This window comes from Vitis vinifera, chromosome 5 (assembly GCF_030704535.1).
Source record: "Vitis vinifera cultivar Pinot Noir 40024 chromosome 5, ASM3070453v1".
Lineage (NCBI taxonomy): Eukaryota > Viridiplantae > Streptophyta > Magnoliopsida > Vitales > Vitaceae > Vitis > Vitis vinifera.
Genome location: NC_081809.1, coordinates 245,459 through 255,219, shown reverse-complemented (window position 1 = coordinate 255,219; position 9,761 = coordinate 245,459).

Genomic DNA, 9,761 nt, shown 5'->3' with positions numbered 1-9,761 from the left:
CAATTCGGAATAATTTTGGATGATGGCATATTTATACCTGTGGCATTTGCAAAATGTTGTGAATTACCACCATTGTTTTTCCGAATCATAGCCATTAATTGGTTATATTCCTCAGTTGTGAGCCTTGGTCCATCATTTGTTGGAAGAAGTTTTGCTTCTGTCTCCACAGCCTTATTTGTTTCCACTTTCACATTGTTTGCATTTGAGTGATGTTGATTGGGAGGCTTCACGTTCTTCCCATGGAGCTTGTGGCCAATCGGAAAGCCATGTAGGTAGTAACACTTCTCAATGCTGTGATAATCACGGTCACAATAAGAGCAGTGCAGTAGAGTCTTTTGCTTTTGAACCTAGTGTGCTGAAGTCGCCTTATTGTCCCGATCTACAAGCATGGCATAATGGTTCTTGTTCCCATTATTGAGAGAAACTTCAACCTGTTTTTCTTGTTGAAGGACAAGTGAGTAAACTCGGCGTGTATCGGGTAGAGGTTGCATCAATAAGATTTGTCCACGAATGGCAGCATAACTATCATTCAATCCCATGAGAAATTGCATAACTCTCTCTTTTTCATCCATTTCCTTAAGTTTCTCTAATCCTCCACAAGAGCAGGATAACACTTCATGATAGGATGAAAGTTCATCCCAAAAAGCTTTAAGCTTTGTGTAATAAACCGAAATTGATTGTTGCCCTTGCCTATGCTCCACAATGTCTCGCTTGATTTGATAAATTCTTGAATCGTTTCCTTGCGAAAAACGTTCTCGCAGATCTGCCCAGATTTCTGATGTTGTTTCGGCATAAATCACACTGCTGGCTATGTCTGGATGAATGGAATTCAATAGCCATGAGATCACCATATCATTGCAACGTTGCCAAGAAGGAAAACTATCATCAGTCGAAGAGGGTGGCTTAATGGAACCTGTGACGAATCCAATTTTGTCTTTAGCACTCAAACTGATCCTCATAGCCTGACTCCATGTGCTGTAGTTATCTCCTTCAAGTACTTTGGAGACAAGTACCATACCCGGGTGGTATAGAGAGAAGGGATCTAAAGCTTCTGTGGTAGCCTTAGATGATGTCAATCCCGTTTTGTTGATGTCCATGGCAGCAGCTGTAACGAGGAAATAAGTTGTGGAAGCGCTTGGAAGAATTCAGAGTCACCAGGTTTGGTGCTCTAATACCATGTAAGAAAACAGAGTGTTTTGGAAATCTAGAAATCTGGTGTATATTCCATTCATCAACTTAAAAGGAAGAAGATGCATATATACAAAGTATTGGTTAGCCTATTCTAGGAATCTATGAGCAAACGTATCAGTTACAATCAATCAAAATAATCTTCTATATGCAATCAAATATCATCCTCAAATTACGGGATCCTTGATTCCTTTCCCATAATAGTAGAGGTGGTGCTTTTTGGGTGCTAGCTGGAGATATTTTGAGAGAGGGGGGGTTTGGTTTGAGGGGAGAAAGTTTTGACAGAGGAAAGTGTGGGTATCTTTTCTAAGGGAGAAAAACAAATGAAAGACAGAGGAAATGAGGAGAGGTGAGGAGATTCTTTTTGGGAGGGATTCTTTTGCTGGAGCAAGGAAGGACCTAGAGAGCAGGGGAACGTATTATGTAGAGGGTTATATAGAGGTTTTGAGAGTGAAGCTTGGAGAAGGAGATAACAGAGAAAGAGAGTGGTTGCAGGCGAACTTGAGGTGAATTTCTTGCTTACTTTGATACTTATACTTCTCATCTCCTTCCCATTTGTTTGTCGATTTGGGTGTGGATGATAAGGGTTACACGCTTAACTTCGTTGATTTCTGGATCATGCTCCTACTTTGTTGCTGTTGACCTCATTTCCATTCTTGTGGTTTAATTTGGGGTTCGTATGACTCTGCTTTATATACACTGTGCTAACCCAGTTTCAGGAATCCCACCTGTTTTGAGCCTCCTAAAATGAGGCCCTATACATTTGTGTGTTGTATGTTATCCTACTAGTTCTATCCTCAGCATTCACTCTAACTTATGTTCTTGCTTTCATCCCTATATTCTCACTGTGATGGGTGGATTATTTGATCTGGGGTTTGAATAAAACAAGTCGAGCCGTACTTGTGGTTTTGGCTTTCCTGTTGATAGTTTGTGGCTCAAAAGGAAGAGGAGGAGCAAGATGTAAGCAGATGGGGGTTTTTGGAGCGTTAATGACATTGCCGTGATTGAAAAAATGGAGAATATTGGCTCATTAAAGAAGTTGAAGGAGATCATGGATTTGTGCCTTGACATGATTAGAAAGCTTGCTGACAATTGTATTGGGGTTCCAAGGGTTCCTTGTCTTTCATGATGTCGATAATGGAACTGGCTCAGTTTTTAGACCTTTGCTTCTGGAGTGTTTTCATGTGGCTTATGGGTAGAATTTGAGACTAGGTTTCACTGTTTTCCCATTCCACCACCTCATCTATTTAAACCCATTTCCTACGCCAGGCAAAAGCCACCATAAGCCCTTCTTAAATCCATACATCACAGTTCCCTTTCCATCATATCTGAATCCCAAACCGAGTCATTATACTATTCATTTCAACCACACGCTGAACATACTCATCATGCGTGCACCTATGGCCATATTTCAATGGCCATTCAACCTCACGCCACCATGCCCATGACCCAACACATAACCATATCCATTCATACCCTTTCTCCCTCACTTGCCCTACTTCCACTACTTTTCAATCCCTCATGTTTCCCCGACCTCTGTGGCTACGTGAAGTTGAAATGGAGGATCAAGATCTCTGAATAAAAAAGGTAGTTATTGGAATCTTTATACTTCCAATGAGCATGTGGTTGAAGCACCTTTATCAAAATGACATAACATACCCTTAACAATATCTCTATGAATGGAGTTTGTGTTCTGAATGCGACCGTGGGTCCGAATGAGCCACTGGCAGCTTTGCTTTGCTTTACTTACCTCAAGTCGTGCTTGTTTCGCTGAGAAAGTCCTGAGGAAACAAGAACCCCATGAGACATCAACTTCAGCATCCACTCGACGTGGCCTCAATCCCCATTTTGGGATCAGAGCAGTAAAAGAATAAATGAACCATATTGTTAAGTCTTGATGCTGCCTTATAGAAAAATTGCCACATATTGAGCCCAGAAAGGCTTTGTGTTGTTGACTACCCCACTGTGACTTGGATTGGGTTCGGAGCCTCCAAGACCCAGCGTCCCCTGATGTCATGGAGTATAGCAAGCCATGTTTGTTGGTGGGATTGGAATGGATAGAGAGTTTGATTGCATGCCTGGCAAAAATCTTTTACGAAAATCCAATTGCACGGGAATGACTGTGCATAATGTTGAGCCATTGACCAAATGGATTTCAATGGAGGCATGCAATCTCAGAATACAAGAAATGGTTTTCTACTTTGTGGCTCTTTAAGATATAGTGTACCTAGCATAGGTAGGGGCCACCTAACAGATACATGAGTCCAGGGAACTCTCCAACGCTGTCAACCTAGAAAGCGTTACAGCCTTTTGATGCTTGCAGTTTTGAGATAGCATTGCCGAAGCTCCTCATCTGCAAGTTCTCTGTCCACGCTAACGGCGGTGGTGAGGTTACCTATTTGGTTAGGCCATTATGCAGAGTCTATATTTGGGCAGCAGTAGTGACGAAACCTTTTATCTGAGCTCTCAACCTTTTTCGGTCATGATGACGTCCATCGGAGAGGCGAACGCCGCCATTTTCAGGGATCCCGGGTTTCAAACTCAAATACAAAATTTGATTCATAGTTTTGAAGCGTTCTAGCCTTGGACTATTCTTCCTGCAACAGCCTCATGCTCAGTACCCCCTGCTTCCGTGGATATGGAAGACGTAATGGAGAAGGAAGGTGGAAGACCGTTCGTGGGTACATTGTCATGCTAAGACCTTTTTTGTTATGAACTTGGTTATAGTGAGGAAGGGTTAGAACGATCTTCCTAGGTTGACCGACATAGAGAAACCTAGGGTGAGGGGTAATGATGAGGATGACTTTCATGGCAGAGGTTATGATGTAGCAGCTCTGTCCAATAATCTAAGCCAGGTTTTTAGTTACAAAATGTATGGGAATAAAGATGATGAAGATGATCATGGAACTCTTAATTGAGATGATGAGGATGTTTTGATGAAGAATCTGCTGAAGTAATGATCTTATCCATGAGACTTGGTGATGACCAAGGGAGCTTGTTCACAAATTCCAACTGGTCTGCATTCTAAGATAACGAAATTGATGAAACACCCATAAGCACCTTGCCCGTAGAGATGATGGATGCAGTTAACTTGAATGGGATTACAAATGGTGGTAATGGAAATAGTGATGATGAGGTATTGGTTGGAAATGATGAGGAGTTGGCTGAAAGCAAAGATTTAATCAATGGCACCACATGTCGCTGCATTACTGCTAGGTGCCGCTGTCCCAGGAGAACTGCCAGGTGTTCCTTAGACGGTGCCAGGAAGGATTCAAAGCATGTTTCCTTTTGGGGCAACACAATTGGGTTCTTTTCCTCCTATTCCTAAAAACAATACAATTGTTGTTCATGCTTAGTGGAGGTCTGTTTTTGTGGCTGCTGGAGATTCTTGTGCATATTTATGCTACGTAAAGTGGAATAAAATAAAAATGGTCTTTAAGAGACCTTTAAACTGTTTGCCTCGTGTCTTTGCTAGTAACACCAATACTCATATCATAACTAGTTCGGAGGGAGACCCTTTCACGTAACAGATATTGTAATTGGTTGGGACGGAAAACAAGTTATATTCGAATCATGTTCATGCACAACCTATGCATCCGATTCACATTTGAAGAATTGGAACATGGCAGTGGTCTTCCCAACACCCAATACGCCAAAGAAATGAAGAAGGTTTTATTCAGTGTAATGCATCATCTCATGCCTAGACGTCAAATCTTTTCCATGCATTCTAACTGCAACGCGTACTAAGGATGGAAATGTTGCCCTTTTGGTGGAGTTGTCAGGCATTGAAGATGGTAGGGTTTAGTCTCGATCGTCTCAGTATTGTATTTGGCGTGTTCACTGGTCCCGCTGTGGTGATGTTTCAGTCTAATTGGTCAGAATACCAATATCGTTGTTGGGGATGCCAATATGTCTCTATGGGCTTGAGGTTCTCTCCGATGAAGATTTAAAGATAGCGAAGAATGTTGGAATTATATTGCTTTAGCGAGTGTATTTTCAAATCCGTTCCTGGACCTATCAGAGGACAGCAAAATTGATGTTATCGACGCGGATCTAGGACACAACAACTATAGTGTTGCATCAGACGGTGCTATTGGTAGCAGCTGTATGGGAGGTGTATATTTTAATATCCAAATCATTGGTGATGATCAGCAGCAGTTCGCTAATGGTGGTGAGGCTTTCCAGGATATGGAAGAAGGTGTAGCATAGCCATTCCACTGTATCTAGGTGAAAGGATATTATAATAAAGCGTTCCGTGAGGCTCCACGTTGGAAGGATGGGTAACAGGAATCATTCTATGTCTCATTCCTTTGCTTGTGAGAGACTTTGGGCTAATGTTCACGAAGAGATGTTTGAAAGGAGTGAGTGACAAAGTGGCTAAGATGTTGTTGCTCAACTTGGAAGCGCAAGGTTGGATATTGTGCATGTTGCTTTCATCCAGATGTTTAGTATCCCCATCAAGATCAATAAGGGTGTCGTGGTGGCAATTGTCTCTATATAGTTTGTTTAGAAGGGTGACAAAGTTGAGACCCAGTTTACAACCTCAAGGTACTTGACCCTGCATGAGAGGATCTCATTAAGAAGTTTGCAGTTGACTTCTATGTTTACCTCATTTGCACTGATCATCTCATGCCCAACTTCGGTACTCACACCCTGGACCCACTCTGCAAGTTTCTTGTTTACATGGTGTGCCATGCGCTTGGTCACCTTTTGAACCACGTGTCATCTTCTATTTCTTTCCTTGATTTTGAAAATGTTTTTCTCTACCTCCATTTTGTAAATATTTTTCTGATCTTGGTTTTGCAAACAATTCATTTCTTTGTTCTTTTCACTCCTTATAGTTTTAGGTTTCAAAAACCCGTTTTTCAATAAAATTTTGTTGTCATCTTCCTTTATGGCGAGCAATTCTCACATCTTCTATGTTTTTAAAATATTTTTAAAATAAGCATGAACTTAATCCCATAATTTCAAATAATGGAGTTACTGGATTGATTCATGCAAAATAAAATGGGCTTTAGTGGGGGCCCAATATTAAATGAATTTTCTTTTAAATAAAATTGAAATTGAATGAAACGCCATGCATGCTATTGGTACTTCTTTATCTTGTTTAGTGATATGAGTGACATATTTTATGTTCATTACTGTGCTCTAACCTCATTTCTTGATAACGCATTATGGATCGTTATCCAGGTACGTATCTATTCGCATCCTGATCATTCTCTCTGCATGTTCTGATTCCTATATGTGCATGATCGATTTGAGTATCCATTAATTTTCTTATTGACTGCCACGTCAACTTCATCTCATTAGTAGAGACCCGACTTTAGGGACTTAGAGGGGTGCTACGGTTTTTATCGTACTTTCCCTATAGGTAACCTGACCCCCGAACCTGATTCGATTTTTCACAGACCACCTTTTCCAAAATAAGGAGTCATACTTAGGGTTTTCTTTATTATTTTGTTTACCTTTTAAAAATAAAACAAAAATAAGTGGCGACTCCAAGTTATTTTTCAAACAATAAATCATTTTTCAAATAAAAATCGAGCTTGCCATCGAGTGGAAGCGCATGAGCACGAAATGCGGGGTCCATAAAATGGCAACTCCGCTGGGGATCGTTTAGAGGGTCAAACTTGAACTTAAGATGAAACAAACATGACATTTGATTGGTCGATTAGTGGATGTCCATCTCTTTATTGCACATTGAGAGTTTTGATGCATGCTTGGATATTGTATTCATTTGGGACATTGATATGTTGATTATCTTGATTTGGGCTTCGAATGTTGATTTTTATGTGCTTCATTGTTATATTAGTTTGGTACACTGACATGCCGATTATCATCGATTGCTCATATTGTTTTGCTTGGCATAGCGATTCTGATTTTTCCATTATTATTCTGCTTACTTCACATGCATAGACTCACTATTGTACATTGTTGGACTTGCTGTGTTGTTTTCTCTGGCTTGTATATTATCCTGATTGCCTTTGAGTATGATGTTTGTATCACTATTCATCCTGATCGTCATAGCTTGTGTGTGTGCATGAGTGATATATTCTGTCCACTGCTTGACCGCATGTCGCATGACTGCCATTTTTCTACTTGATTACATGTCGTTTGTCCGTGTGGGCCACACATCTATCCCCTTACCTCCAACTCTCTTGGTCTCGGTCATTCCCTTCATTCTGGTCCTCACTATTGCAAGTGTGAGGCCTTTTATGTGCTTGTTCTTTGACTGAGCCAAAGATTAGGAGTAGGGTCTAGCGACGACTATATCGATGTACGGGAGCATTCTGGAGGAGAACGACACTTTGATGTCGATTGGAGTTAGATCATTGAAGACCTGTATAACCCGGAGCTAGGTTTCATGGATATTTGTGTGGCCAGAGTGTTTCCTCTTCTGTTTTAGCTTTCTAAGGTTTTCGGTTGCACCCACACCATTCACTATGCACTCTAGTCGACCATGGAGCGTTGAAATTTTTGAGAGGTTTCACCATAGGAAACCCCCTAGGATGTCAAGGTAGTGCATGTGTGAAGGTGATGACCACCTTGCATGGAAGCGTCCCGTCTCTTCGGAGGCGTGTAGAGGGTTGCATACCTTCGGAGGGTATGATCGCTTCTGCTAGGGATCTTTTAAAGTCCACCCATATCCATTTAGAGCCACCTTGACCTCGTAGGTCGAGTCGTAGATCCTTTGATTAGGACTCCCTCCCTACACGTGGGTGCAACTGAGGGCTTTCAGAGCCTCTATGGTCATAGTTCAGATTCGACATTCCCCATTTTAGTCTCCAGTTAAGAGTGCATAGAGATCAATGCAAGTTTGAGTATGGTCGGACAGTCCGTCTTCGTCTTGGATGCCTTGCTCGTTTTAGTTCAGATTATCATTTCTTCCGTATTTTCCCTGTATCATATCCTCATTCCGTTTCTCATCTTCTTAGGATCGGATCTTCGTTCACAGTTTGGATACGCCTTCTTGGGTCAGAGTAGAGAGGAGATTAGTCTAGTATTCAGAGATAGAGTATGGATCAACAGGTTGTTACAGTGGATCAGTTTACGACCGCCATGGCTTCTATCCAAGAGGCTTTGGCTAGCCTTAGACAAGAGATTAGTGGTCAGCAGAGTAGACCACCAACAATTCAGGATGAGACGTCGTATGACTCGCATCCACCTTCACCACCACCACCCGTTCCTTCAATGCCTCAGGCCTCACCCTATATGTTACATGGACATTCTGAGATTGTTCCACCCGCTGTAGTTCAGACCACAGTCATTGATGACGCTCATGCGTGTAGTTTTATCCCCAAATTCCTTTTCACTTAATTATTCTTCGTCCTCTACACTAAACTCTCCAACTTTGTGTCCTATTCCACAAGTTTCTCCCTTACGATTAACACAAACAACAACAATACCTAGTTATTTCCACATGTATCATGTTGGTATTCTTCTTCCTATAAGAAACATTCCTTCATTTAACTTGGCATTGGTAAAAATAATAGGTATTAGTTATCTTTTATTTGATGTACTTTTATATGATAAATCGTCACCCAAACATCATGCCTTCACCATTTCTCTTTCAATTGAAAGAAAACCAACATCCTTTACACAAGCAATTTGTGATCCTAAATGGTGTCTTATTACGCAACAAGAGTTGTTACTTTAAAGGCTAATGGCACACGGTCTTTTCAGGCACTACCTTTAAGAAAGAAATCATCTGGATGCAAATGGATATACAAAATCAAATTCAAACCTAATAGCACCATCAAACGTTATATAAAGTCATATTGATAGCAAAAGGGTACAATCAAGTCGAACGATTATATTATTGTGAAACTTCTACTCTCATTACAAAGCTTGTGATTGTTCACTTCCTTCTTGCTATTGCCTTGATTGTAATATTGACACCTTCATCAACTCAATGTCAATAATGTTTTCTTACATGGTGATCTTAATGAAGATGTCTACGTGTCGTTTCTTCATAGTTTCAAACGAAGGGGAAAGCACAAGTTTGCAAGTTTCACAAAATCGTTGTATGGTCTCAAACAAGCATTTTATCAATGGTTTATTAAACTTTCCATTGTTCTCAAATGAACCAACTACAAGCAATCAAATGACGACTAATTCTTGTTCATCTAATCCCAAGATGGCAGATTCATTTCTCTTCTCATTTATGTAGATGATGTCATTTTGGCATAAAACAATCTACAAGACAATGGAGACACCAAGTCATTTCTAAAATATCAATTTAAATTGAAGGACCTTCTAGGTATTGAGACTACTTGATCCAACAAAGACATTACCCTTTCATAAAGAAAATATGCTATTGAAATTCTTAAAGATATTGGATGTCTAAGTGCAAAACCAACCTCATTTCCTATGGAAATGAACTTGTCTCTCAATAAGTTTGATGGTAATCATATTAGTGATCCCTCTTCATATTGAAGACTTGTTGGGAAACTAATTTATTTGACTATCACATGATCCGACTTGGTGTATGTAGTCCATGTTCTTAGCCAATTTATGGGCAAACCATGAGTTCCACATTTAGAAGCAACTCATCATGTATTACGTTATGTAAA